Consider the following 14870-nt stretch of genomic DNA (forward strand, 5'->3'; position numbering starts at 1 on the left):
GTCCGTTCGTTAGTTAATTAAACACGATATGCCGTCGTCGCGATCGCTCCGATTAATGGCCTCAATTAAGCTAATCAACTCGTCGCGATTTACGTGCGTCCAGCGCCCTTCAGCCGGCCTACCTCGTACACGATAGTCCTCGATACGACGGCGATACTGTTACAGAATAGCCTAATGGAATTGACAGCCCGAAGTTTGAAGTGGTGCGGTGGCATCGCAGACAAGGTGGCTTAGCGCACAAAGGTTTTCGCAATCACCATTTTCAATCTTCTGTGAAATTACGTAATTAAGCCTTTTTCAGAACAACTATTTATATAGATTCCTGAAATATTTTGGCCACAGTTTATATGTAATAAATTACCTAACGGGAAAGAACGGAAAGTATTTTTATTCTGTGACATAAAATGTGTTTTAAAAATAAAAGCTCGTACAGTTCAATACGAACATTTGTTAAACGATTAACTAGTCGGGGCTTACCCACATAAACCGGGTAGATTCGACAGGCGTGTCGCTGGCCCGTTCTCTAATTCCGTCCATTGAATTCAAATGGAAGAGTAAAATGTTCAGGACAGTGCAGCACATGTACGAGCGTGTATCGGCGCAGCCGCGCTTAGCTAATAACTTAATGCCTCTGGGAACCGAACAGATGACCTCCGCAAACTGCTCACAAGCTACACTGTAGATGCCGCCCTTGAAATATCACCCCATTCCGTCTCACAGTAAAACTGGACTGGCATATTTTGCAATTGAATGACCATCCAGTGATTTCTTTACAGCCTCCCGTTGACGTTGAGCGTTAGTTACATGTTATTGAATTGGCTCCGCTAAGCCGTTTTCCAGCAGAGGCATGAATATTCCGCATCGGCAACATATGGAGCCGTAGCTCAACGCAGGTTTCGTTTTATGCCATTTAGCTGCTTAGAGCGAGGCAGTTCCGTGCGAATTGAAACGTGGTAATGACCATTGTATTGCTTGGCATAAATGCTCTGATTTGCATCGAAACGTGCTCCAGTGTATTACGGTCCCCGTCCTCTATTGGCTCCACTCGGAATGTGGTCGGTTTACTACCTGATTGCTTAAGTGTTTTAGTTTCGATAGCGGAAATTCGGAACTCCTATAAATGGCCGAACAGAATCAAAACATCCTAAAAGCAGCTTGATTAAATTTTATATTTCGCATAAAGTCGATTTGAAATTCAAATAGTGCACCGTATCTAGGGAACTTTATCTTTTCGCTTTTATTTTATTTTGATTACTCTCCGTCTCTTTGTTTCCATTATTCCTTCCACCTGTCCCTTGTTCATGAATCCAATATTCGAAGCTGTTTCTACTTCGTTGTCGCAGCGGAGCGTTCCGCTGACACATCTGCTACTTGTGTTTGTAGATGTATTGATTCGCTGATAAAGGAAACTTTTCCGCCCAGATGATCTGTTTATTTCCATCATTTTTATCTCTATTCGTTCCAATGATCTCATAATTCTGCTAGTAGGCGTAACAGTGATCAACCCTGCTTTATGTTCAAAGGGTTTCGTAGTATATAGCGTTCGAAGCCAGTGTTGTTAGATCTCTTGCGCCTTAAAGTGTTCTGCTCATGTAGATGGATGCGAAAGAGTGCAGATGAAGTGTCAGGGGTCGCGCTAGAGTGGTTGTGTGTATCGAACAGTCGGAACCCATCTCGGCTGACAGAGATTAATCGACCGCCGCCTCGGAGCCCGTATTAGCTCTATCGGCATCCGGAAAATTGCGCGATTTTTCCTCCCCGTACCTCCTTGTTGCCGCGTCTACATATTGACAATGCGATACAATGAACGATGAACGGTGAAGAACCCGCCATGTAAGGACCCGCTCCCTTTGTCTGCACAAGATAAATTGGTCGCCAAAATATTATCTTCTTTTTTCCAAGTATCCTCAAGCCACCGTGCTGGTACATCGCAAGACCTTTTTGGCATCATAAACTCAAACAATGTAGACTTTTTGATGTATTTTATTCTTATTTTGGTCACACCGATTGCAAATTTGCACCTCTTCTACACCGATATTATCGCTTTCAGGTTTAAATGAATTTAATATTCAAGCATGAAATTGAAACATGGCGTAAATCCTTTCTTTTATGATATTCAGTGGGTGTGAAGCGCGCATGCAGTTGGTAATTTCATGCGGAACCACGCCGAGCTCGTCAAACATTGTAAAACTGTCGCCATTATTATCTTTATGATACTTGACTCTTTTAAATTTTCCTCTTTTGATGTTTATAGTGCTATGAAAATTCGCTACGCAATTTATTGGAATGTTTATTCTCGTTCACTGTTTTATTATGTTGATACTGGAGGGAAAATTGTAAATTATTGACGCGTAAACCTGATTTATAAAACTAGCTCACCTTCTTACAATGTCTAAACTTTAACGAGGCTTTATGCTTTGGAAAGACAGCTTTGTGCCTTGGTTAATACCCTAATTTATCGATCACGTTGGTAACGTTAGCGTAGGCCCTTGTTGCCAATCATATACAAATACTAGCTCTACCTTACATAAGTTAGCTACAATGTACTCAAAGCTGGCATATCCTAGGTCTAGGTTACAATATGTACCTACTAATAATAATATTTAAGTAAAATAACAAAATTTAAACGAACGCTTATTACACTGGCAGACCACAACAGCATTATTATTCAGAAACTGTTTCTTCTTTTGTCTCTTGTAAGAGATATCAATCTATGATTGGCCTCGGAGTAACGCCTAGGGCCTTGCTCTTCAACGCCGCGTAATTGCGAAGCCCTATAGGGCAGGACGAGTTCCAGCTCCCCATAGTAATGCCCATCTTTAGACACTGTCCCCGCTAGTTTGCTAACTGTCAATTAATTGCTTTTCGGTACTGTGAGATAACGAGCGAAATACATTTCATGCCCTTAAAATAGCAATCCAGTTGGAACCGACATTAACACTCTTGATCTTTGAGCTGCATAAGTGAAGACGTGGCCTCGTTTTGTGCAAGAGAAGTATTATTTAAAATTTGCAAAGCAAATCCGTCAGAATTCGCGGCAGTCGCGCATTCGGAATATGTCCGTCGGGCTGTCGGCGTGTGACGTGTGCATTTACATACAAAACCGTGTGCTCATGAGCGGCCAGATAGCGTCGCATATCTAATCGGGCCCGGACGCCTGTCAATCACCGGCCGGTTGACACGCTCGTGCTCCCGCCAACGACCAAGACCAGTCGCATACGCGGCACATTGTATTGTTGTCGCCGTTTGAATTCCGAATCTTAGATTCAAATGCGCCCCTTCCGCTTCTGGCTTCTCATACTTATTTAGCGCAGCTGCTCCAGGCGTCTAGCTCGTCTGTTTGATTCCGATTCTTGTTAAAATTCCGTCTGTTACGTAAGCGTAGCATCCGATCTCTGATCTTGGGCCTGAATTCGTGCCCGTGATTGATTGATTTCCACTTCTGCCACTCGAATATTTCTTATAATTCAATGAAATTGTATTGTTTATCTCCAACCTCAAGTCCAGCCACTACTGTTTGATATTTCCCTTTGTTCGAAATTTTGTCGTGGTGTGCCAATTAATGGTATTTACCACTACAGTCAAAGCTTTGCTTGTCACAGTGTCCATTGGGTCATGTTAGAACGAGGCTGCCTGTTCCGATGTCACTCAAAATTTGTTTGACTAATGGCATACTCGTAGTGTACAGAGTAGGTTATACGGTTTATATTCCTTTTTTCAATATTCTAGTCTGTTGGACGTTGGTTTATCAAATAAGTTATATACAGTGAAATAAAATGTCTTTATACACGTAGTCAGTTATCGGTATTTGTCAAATCATTGATCAAACTTTACCACAACGTTATGGTATGCCAAATGCAATTTAACAATAGTTAAATACTGTACCAAAATTATTTCCTCAAATTGCAACTCGCAATTTCATACGGTCGAAATTTATGTGGGCAACTCTGTCATAATAAACCACGCTACGTCCTTCCTTCATAGCCTGCGTTTCATACACAAAAGTCGGACAATTTGTTGCTCCGACATCGGCGAGGCTGAGATTCGTAAATTCGCGTCCGCGCTGCATATTTTGTGGACGCCGCAGCGCAACGGCGACGTCCAACGATAAGGTTTTTGATTTACGACTTTTAACCGACACACCAGCAGATTTACACGACAATGTCCACGATGTTATGAGCAGTAACGGTACCGCCACTTCTCCCTTCGCGCGAACACTACTATCTTCCTACACGGTCCATTCATTTGTCCGATGCTTCATTATTAATTCTTTATTGCCGTCTTATCTTTTACGATTTACAATGCTATATCCGGCTTTTAATGTTCGAATATAATTTTCCTAAGTGTTGCTAATCTCGTCTCAACATTACCTAGGATTCTTGGTTTAGGTAGACTACATGAACTATAAAATGGCTTTGTTTAAACTACGTTTATAGATATGTTCCTAAACTTATACTTTTACTTCGTTATTCATCATCATTCATCTCAGAACTCTCAGACAGCGTAACTGAATTATAATTTTCAGGTTCCATCTAATTAAATTAAATTTGAAAAAAGGTGCTCCAACGTTCCGTTCGTTCAAATATTTGCGAACATCCAAGGAGAGCGCGAAGACGTGGAAAGGACGCGCAAGATTAGCGAGTTGCCTAATGTAATGGAAAATACTTCAAAAGCTGCCACTGGTTCAATGCGCCACGTCTGCCGCTTGAGAAGTGGCCAGTTTTCTTGCCAGCGTATCCTCGGGGTCCAATACTCTTGTTTATTAAGGGGGAGATGTTGCAGAAATTTAATTAGGTACTATAATTCAGCAAGTTGTCTTTATGTATGTAAACAGCTATGAAATCCATTTTTGACGTTGAAACTTGATACGTAAGGAACAGTAATGAAGCTGATGGTTAGGAATTACTTTTATTTAATTATGTATAGTTGTCATACTGTTTTAACTATTGAAATTGTTTCTTAGAACAGATACTAAAATTATTAAGACGGCCCGTTTGTTTAAACGAAATTCATTGAAACCAGCAAAACTTTATTCTAAACTAAATAAATGGATTTACAATTTAGTAGAATTACTTCGTCTGCTATTGAATGAAGCTCTTAACTTTATTTCAGAGTTATCGAAGTTAAAATACAGATAGAAAAGTAATTTTGTTGGTACATTATCTAATTTTCCTTTTAAGTTTTGAAGTAATTTTCCTCTTGATTGGAATTAAGTCAACTAAAATGAAATAATATGCTCCTGAGCACGAGTTTAAACTTATATAAACATTATTTAAAAACTTAGTTTGTACATAAAATTCGGTTCTATTTTATTCAATTAATAGAAAACAAATTGTTGTATGTTTATATTTTGGTTTTATGTACTTACCTTTTTTTACATAAGTATAGTATTATTGCAGATTGTTTTCCCTTCTCCCTTATGCAAATATTTGAGAAGTTGCTGTACAATATATTGAAGTGTGGTGCGTTTAGAATTTAATATCGTGCCAGTTTCCGTAGTCAAACATGTTAAATATTAATTTACATGGTAATGCTCTGGCAAGGACGATTATGTGTGTTTGTTGCCGCAGCTATATTAATTCTAGCACAAAGACTTAATGAATAATATATGCATTAACTGAAACACGTACACATTTTAGACTTACCTTTTGTTGCTCTCATATTGCGTATGAATCCCTTCATCCATGGCCAATTATTTTCTCTATGTTCATGGTTTCATTCTGATTATTTCAACTTATCTTCGTAGCTTTTTTATATTCGCTCTATAACAAATTACATTTCATACAAATATGATGTACGGTCAGGTGCAGAAAAACCTGACCCCCCTCTCATAGTAACAATGTTTCTGAGGGGGTCAGGTTTCTCTGCACCTTACTACTTATAATTTTCTTACCTCATCATACAGCCAGCATTCATACTGTCACTTAGTTCGATAGCATCTTACATGTTATAGTCTTATATTTTCACACTTTTTCATACACTTTTCCTTAAACTATATTGCATGACATTATCTTTATTGAATAGCAGTTAGTATCCCAACAGTTAAATAAATAAGTGCTTTCCCTTAACTGCACAGTTTTATTGCATGGCCGGGAGATGTTCTGATTTGCTTGTGACACGAGGCCTGCTGTCGTCGCGCTGATTTACAAGGCAAATGCTTCTTTTTGTCCACCTCCAGCCGCTAGCCGGGGCGATGGAGACGTCGCGAACCATGTCATTTTGGAAAATGTTCACTTTTTAGCTTAAAGTGTCTAATAGGTACTATTTAGCTTTTATGATATTTGATGCACTTGATGCCCTATACTGATTTTATTTTTGTGTGCAGCTTTAAATGTTTGATATTGAAATATTATAGTTCTTTTGTTTTTAAGCATTAATAAGGCATCACAAACAAAAAAATATAGGTTTTCGCCCGTAACTCAAGGTACTAGAGTTTAAAATAAGGTTGGAACTATTTTGAACTCGCCCTATTAAAGGCGGTTATCTAAATAGATAAATAATTGGTCATACACCAAACTTGATACAGCATTCTAATGATGGTCGTACTGATCAATTATTCCGAAATTTAGCTGTTTACCCAGATGCGTATAGAACATGTACGTTCGGGTCTGTTATTGCAATTAATGTCAACAGATAATTAGCTAATTGCTTAATGTGCAGTGCTAGATAAACTGATTAAGCAAACAATGTTGAGAAGGCACTAATAGTCTTGCTTGACAGCTAATATGCTATGTATGGAATGCCACATTATCTATCATTAACATCATTATAAAATTAACAATATGATTTTACACGTTTCATTTTTAATTAATTCAATTAAAGCAGCTGAATTACCTCCTGTCACTGCATATTCGCAATAAAACAAAATCAATTCGTACAAATTGTTCGGAAAAGGACAAAACGGGCAGCAGTCGGGGCCGTGGCAGCGGAAAGATCTTCAAGATAGATTAATTTCGCTAACCAATTAAACAAAATGTTTCTACTCCTTGCATGCCATTCAACCGACTTCGCGGTGCGTTTATTAAACGCTTCCAAAAATATGTCTTCACTCGTCCTAATCTTATTCCAATAAGTATAAGGATTGGTTTCGTCTGCTTCTGTAGCAAGTGCAGTGTGTCTTACTTCATCAGATATTTCTTTAGCAGTGTCAAGTTGAATAAAATCATCGGCGCGGTCGGAGGCAGGGATGACTGATATACTTTTAAATGGCCACTTACAGCCGCCGCAAACAAATTACTGAAGGAACAAGTGACTGTGCGTCCGCTAACAGCGCCGTGCTCCGATGCTACCCTTTAACGAGCACCTTTACAATGGATTCACTTGAATATTGTAGAATGTTTTTTAATAATTTTAAAACACACTCGTTTTTATTTATACACACTTTTGTGGTACTTCTTGGAGAAGCTTACGAGTGACTAGAAGTGTGACGAGAAGACACTGATTGGGCTTACGGGCCGATCATAGTTTTAAAAAGGTGATTAAATTAAATTAAAAAATATATATATGTTGTTATCAAACAACACCCTTGAAAAGCACCATAAACCAACAAAATTGCATACTTAAATTCTTCCTTTCAAATAGTTTACCTTTTAGAAAACCTAAGCCGGCTTCACCTAAGAATAAATTGTACCGAAAACACTCTAAACACACAAAAAATATTTATGCAAAGAGGCCCTTGTAGCATAATCGTAAATAACGCAAGCTTTGTACCCACTGTGGAACATCAAGTACGGTCGAATGGATAGGAATTCTCGTACGGGTTTTTGCGTGGTAGCCATTACAGTAGGCTGGCTAGAGTGGGTTGGGTTACATGCGTTCGTCTAGATTTTATTGGCATTCATCAGCTCTCTTGAACGAACGCTTGAAAAACCAAGTTTCGCTTTTGCTTAGTGCGAGCTTTGCAAATAAGAACCAGTTCTCTTTATGATTTTTGGATGATACGACCGTTTGGTAGTTTAGGGAAATGGCGTTCGTAAAAAATGAGTGCCTAGCTAGACTATTTTCTGTAATCAAATCAAAGTGAAAACCATCGGACTAAGATGAGGAAAAACTGGTTATAAAAAAGTGCAGATGAAATAATTTACCTAGATCTAAAAAAACACCAGTCAGTCAGCACCTTAGCATTTATCCATTGGCTTCGTCATCGATACCTAATGTATGATGACGTGATTATAATTAGTTGATATTTCAGAAAAAAAAAAACTTTTTTTAAAAGTTCTACCAATAGGTACCTACCGTATTTTTACTGAGTTTCTAATTTGCATCACTTTTTATCTATCTTAACATAGGAACTTAACCTCGAATTCCATGGTAATGTCAGGATCTATTTTGTAGGAGTAGAGTATATTTTCGTCTGGCTCTGTCCATCACTCGTTCATTCTGTAGTGGCTCCGCGGTCGGCTGGCTTCGACCCTTGTCAAACAACTCGATTTGTCTAACGTGACTGTACTAATTAGCTTTTTAAGATTTACTCGACGTGAGTGAGGTAATTCTTCGCTTTATAAAAAGAAAAAAGTTTAAAGCCAGCATGTTCGTTAGCTAAATAGGGAGTGCTTGACCTTTATATATATATTGGAGTGGGCCAGATTAGAGGTTATGAGATGTATATTATTATGACGATTAACAGAACCGAGAATTTTACCATTTAAAATTGTAACTATATCAAAAGTTTTTCGCTCAAGTTAATGTCTTGATTTGACTGTCAGGTTGATTAAGTAGGTATGTCATATTTTTTGTTACCCTTTTAGATCACGCCCACACCGCACAGTTCGTCATATTTTTTTATTTATACGTGGCATTCCACCAAAATTATTTTACGCTAAAAAAAACAAAACAAAAAATATTTTGTCCCATCTGCTCAACTGTATCTACTCAAATCTTGGCACGGGTCAAACTCATACCTAAAATGACATAGTAAGCACGACATTTATGTCATTTAGTTCTATCAAACGCCCAATTAATGTTAATGAATGATGTCTGGTGGTTCCGACCAAATTTTTTGTGCCTTGTTACGAACCATATTAATAAAGGAATTGACAGCCTACTAATTCGTTTTCTGCTTCTTTTACTTGCTATGATCGATTAATGGATTCTCTGACACGTTGTATTCACTAAGATAAAGTGATCGTTGTTGAAGAAATACATTTTCGGTTTTTGATTATAGAAAGTTTTATGTAAATCTTCTCTCTTTCATTCTGTCCGTCGTTTAAAAAACCGCATCCGAATCCCTTACGTATATAGTTTTAAATATCAGTAGCCAGACAGTGGAAATTAACTTTGTAGTTGTAGTATATTAATCAATTACGACAAGACGATCGAATGGCGTAGTGGTTAGTGACCCTGACTACTGAGCCGATGGTCCCGGCTTCGATTCCCGGCTGGGGCAGATATTTGTTTTAACACAGATATTTGTTCTCGGGTCTTGGATTTGCCCGTGAAATGGCAATAGGCCCGCCTCCTATTACATTGGGACTAACATAATACTGTGGCGAAAAGTGGGTGCAGCAATGCCTCTACCTACTCAAACCTCTGCCTACCCCGCAAGGGAGTACATTAGTACAAGGCGTGAGTGCGTGTTTTTTTTTATATACAATTATACATACCTACTAGCTACATATTTAATTTATTGAATATGTGAGTAAGTAGGTGTTTGGACACTATGTTTTAATTATTATTTTTTTAATTTCTACACTTGTCACTACCCTTTCACCCCGCTTCCCAGCTACCTAACTTTTTGGAACACCCTGTATACCTTATATGGTCTGTTTGAGTCATTCGTCAAGTCGCGCGCCTTAGACTGGCGCGCCACGCGCGAGTTGCCCCTCCCGTATTTACCTACTTTTTTTGTCGTCAACTCGCTCGACTGTGAAAATATGTAGAGTCAGCCACAAAAGTTATAATTTATTATGCTTAAGGTAACTACTTAAATGGGGTATTTTATAGGACTTTACTTTAAAATAAAATCAGTAATTAATCTCGCTTGGCAAACTGTTCTCTTCGAACTCCTCCAAACACAGGAACCATTTTTTTTTTGGTTTTTTGTTATATTTATAACCTGCACGAAGCAGTACCGACTTTCCTCGCTGGGATGTTATGATTTCATGTGCAGTTTTATTACTAGATGGACCTGCTTGCGATGAACTTCCTGAAAGTAATTATTACAGTTAGGTCTGTCTCTTTGACCAATGAAATAAACGAAATTTGTTTTAAATTTTAGTGCTAATTCGATATTTAATATAACGGAAACACAACGAAAACGTATCACTGTGTTTATTGTATTACGGCAAAGTAGGCTTGGTAATATAGTAAAGTTAATTTATTATAGGCTTGCCCCCACAATACATCAAAATCAGTAAAAACTGCCACATTTTAATATTTTTGCGCTGTACTGTAGATTGTAATTAATGCACTGTACATCTCTGCTTCGAATTAGGAGTAACACTAAAACGATGTCACTAAAACAATGACGTTTTAACCCTTTAAACCGGTTTTTGCAACAAAAACTTGAAGGACATAGCTTTGACATTTAAAATTTGCGCACGGAATGAGAGAGATAGCAAACTTGGGTATCATGCGTCATAGGTCACATCCCCTTTTGCCTCATTCCGCACTTCCAACATAGGCTTTATTGTATCTTTATCCCGAAATCAAAGCATCTACTTTAATGGCGACTGTCTAGTCGGTACCTTCTTATGCTAATCAGCCAGGGAGACAATATTCAACTCTATTTTTTAGTTTCAATTCGTTTGCATCTGACCGTACTTTACATGGGCACGCGAGTTGACGATATAAAAAAACAGAAGATGCCAACTCGCGTGGCGCGCGAGTCTAAGGCGCGCGACTTGACGAACGACTCGTCTGTTTCATAATTTGATATAAGTAAGTATTTATTAATTACGGATAAAAATTCACCACGTATCTCTTATTTTATTTGCTCGCATTTAATTTTCCATGAAGTATACACATTGCGAGCTGATTTTATAAACCGATTTGCATAAAATAAAATAATTTATCTTTAACTTTTATTATGAAATCAATGTGTATCGTAAAACAGGAGGGCGTTTATTAAATGACAAACTGTCGAAAATTCCCGAACAACGGTATAAACTCATAATAATAGCGACAATACACCTACAGGAAGGATTTCTTTATGGGGTTCATATATTTTGTATCTCTTTATTTTATCATTCATACTTTATGCCTGGAGTTCCGTATAGTTTTTAAGTAGTAAGAATGAAATTATATACGTACATTTATTTATAAAATTTAAGCAAGTTATTAGTATTTCATAGAACCTAGTTACCTACCTAAAAGTGCACAGTTTTTTATCTTGTACGAAAACCTTCGAAAAAAAAACATACTTATGATATATTTTACATGGTGAAAAATTTAACTAAAGAGTGAAAATTGAGGCAGTCAATGGAAACGAATGATGAAAATTTTCATATTTAAATAGTAAATTACATTGGGAATGTTTGAATAATTAGCAATGGAGCGCGGGCGGTTCCATTGATTTTGTAAATTCATTTGTTAATTCATCATTCGACGTGGCCGCTGCAGTTAATTCACTTACCGATTATGCTTCATTATAAGTATTGCACTCATATAAAATTGCGATAAGTAAAGAAAGTTTTATCATTCGATCATACACAATTAAAATTAAAACAAAGCTGCGATAAATTCCCCAATAATACTGTTTCGCAATCTAATAGGCACATCAATTATTTTTCAATGAACAGCAAATCTATTTACGGAAGTTTATCTTAGGTATAATTTCACTCATTCTGTGAACTCTTGGAAGCTTTCCTCCCTTTGTTGCTTGTTATTAGCACAATTTGCAAAAGTTACCTTTAATTACAACAGTTTGTGTTCACTGCCACGTAAAATTATTCAAATTACTCTTAATTTCATGTTGCGTACGCTACGAATTGTGAGGCATTTTTTCCACCGCGTCACGATAATGGGCAACTCTTGAATTAACCCGGCCGTAAATTCAGACCTTAACATAAACAGAACTTATCTTGATAAGTAATGACCTACTTTAACCCGTTTTAATTCAGAAATGGCGATTGTAATTTTGAAGCACTAACGAAATAATTTTTAATCCTCTCCTCGCGCTGTAGCGCTTTGTGGAAAAGCTCCGATGTAACAATGTATTCTTTTTACATTAACCGTTTTGTACCAATTAATGGCTAAGTCGTAAACAAAGCTCCGCGAGCTATTAAAATTAAAGTAAAGCGTAACCTTTTCTGAAAAAAGGACTCATAGTTAAAATTAAAATACTCAGGCAACTTATTTTTGGAAGTTAAAAAATAAGTAAAAAAAATGTTGACATGTCACGGGATCAGCAATAAGTCTTGCGGAGCGTGAGAGACACAGGCTCATTACTCGGTCGATGCGGGATCGGTCCGTGCACAGTTTTGGACATTCCTCCGGCCCGGGCGCCCGCCGCCGCCGCCGCCGCCGTCGGCTCGCTGCAATCACCAATTTTAATTCCGCGCCGTCCACGGATACCTCCGCCGGAATGCAAGATTCCAACATAAAATTTTACACAGTAGCGACCCGGCAGTCCCGGCACCGCTGAACTTTCGCCATTTAGCGGCGGCCGCGTGTGCTCCGCAGTTAATGCAATCGCATTGCACTCGCTGCCTCATGTGTTATTTGAGCTGACTCTCTTACCTAATCTCTTAGGGAAACCATTGTCTTTATTGGAAAGGAAAGAGAACATTGTGTAACTTTCGATAGGTTACTCGTTACAAATAGAGGTGTTAAATACACACGCTTTTCAGATTCTTTGGACTAAGTTGTTGTAAGTTACATTGTTACTTTTTAACGAGCACAAACTTATTACAAAGTTTAAGACCGAATTAGCAGTATGGCTGTTGTCGTTAGCTCAGAATTTGCAACGTTTCATTGGTCGCCACATCATATAGAGCATATAAAGCTAACAAACCGAGGTAATGACGTTAAACTGTACAATGTAACATGCCAGCTGGACCGAAAATTGGGCGGGTTTTGGCAAGCCGGGTTCATGATGTCTCGGCCTTGTTAAAATAACCCTGAATTTTCAGCTTGAGCTCTCGTTACGTATAGCGAGGCCCTCCTCTACCTACAAATCGGATCATTAGTTTTGACCTAGAAACTACTTCGTATAAACTAGGAGAATTCTAGAGATTTACCGAACGAACACATTTTGGGCAAATTTGACAGTGTTATTAGACTTAAATTGTAGTAAATGGGCCTCGAGAATCTTAAGATAGAAACTGCGGTAATAGTACATTTGTACTGGAGTCTGTGTAAATCTAGTTAATTACATCCACTGTGGCTTCATAATGATATTAAGGCGAATTCGGATACCCATAAACGGATTACGACAAAATCTCGGCTCCATACATAATAATATGAGTTTCAGCTGTTCACTCGAATACACGTTTTAGTTTAATTACTTTCAGAGCTAATCCCATTGCATTCGTCGGTGCGCGTATAATGTCACTTTAGTTTGTATTTCCCTCTATTTGTGGTCTCCTTTTATGGTAGCCAAGTTCTGGCCGTTTGTTCTGGTGCGGTGCCGCTGCGCCAACAAGCCGAGGTAATATCGTTAAGCGGTACATTGTAGTTCGTATATCCCCCGAAAATAAACTCGGGAATGTCCCAAACACAACGCAGCCAGGCATTAACTTGCATTGACGGCGAAACTTTGCAAGTGCCTCTTGTTTTGCTTTTATGGCGTTTAGTCTTCATAATACCCTGGGGCCCGCTTAGTATGTTCGGCTTTTCCTTTTGTTTAAAATGTTTAGCACCTTAAGTAGGAAAATGTATAAAAATCCCTTAACACAACACAGACACAATAATTGTTAAAACAAAACAATCTGCAGCTAATGTAGAGAAAGCAGACAGACCTCGGAGACATTAGGTTTAACTATTTTCGAAGCAGACCTCTGAATGTCTAAGCAGTCTAGATGTTTGTCGCCCATCTAACCGAATAAGAAATCCATTTTGGGTTATTAAAACACAATAATCATTTCAGGCACCGCAGACTGTTATCAACTTAATTGAACATTTTGTACTAGACTGACTCCCCTTGTGTACGTTGGGGATGTCATATATTATTTTGTGGAACGAAATTTTGTCCCAACCACGGTAATTTAGGTCAGCTTAGTCGGCGTATTAGGAAGAGATTAGGAAAGTTATTACCTTTGTTCTACTCTTTATCAAGGTATATAAAAATAAAGTGCACATTTCCTTTTAAAAAAATCTGAATTTAGTTTATTATTGACGACGATTGTACTCAAACAGATCTTATAAAAACATAGACAGAATGTTTCACATGAATTAAGTATGAATAATTGCAATTATAAATATTATAGTTAAAATAGAAACCTAAAATAATCTTTATTTATATGAATCGACCTGAAGAAACTTCAAAATGTAACAAAACACATATGCAATTAAATATTTTCTACTTGAAGTTATTTCTAAATTTCATACTTTCTGAAAAACATCAACTAACACGAGACAAATTTCAAAAGTTTTATACTTCCCAAATTTTACTAAACCAACAAGTATCGGGGCAATTATATTTGTACATTTAGCCCCTGTTCCACAATGTCTGGTTAGTCGCTACCTGTCGGATAAAATACATGCTGTCACTGTCTAAAAAATAATAACAGAAAGTGACAGCATGTATTTTATCCGTCAGGTAGCCACTAATCAGACATTGTGGAACAGACCCTTAATGAATTAATGTTATTAATTAGCACGCCACCTATGTAGGTACCTGATACAAAACTTTTTGCTCGAGAGCAAGATGAAAAGTAAAAGCAAGCAGAGATAACTTGGTATTACGAAAATTCTAAAGTACGAAAATGTTC

General features: G+C 37.8%; 1 protein-coding gene across 1 annotated transcript in view; it reads left to right on the top strand.

Moving 5' to 3' along the window:
• The window catches only part of LOC105386718 (lysine-specific histone demethylase 1A), a 256675-nt gene that overhangs the window by 236187 nt on the left and 5618 nt on the right, over positions 1-14870 (top strand). The window lies entirely within an intron of this gene.

This window comes from Plutella xylostella, chromosome 23 (assembly GCF_932276165.1).
Source record: "Plutella xylostella chromosome 23, ilPluXylo3.1, whole genome shotgun sequence".
Lineage (NCBI taxonomy): Eukaryota > Metazoa > Arthropoda > Insecta > Lepidoptera > Plutellidae > Plutella > Plutella xylostella.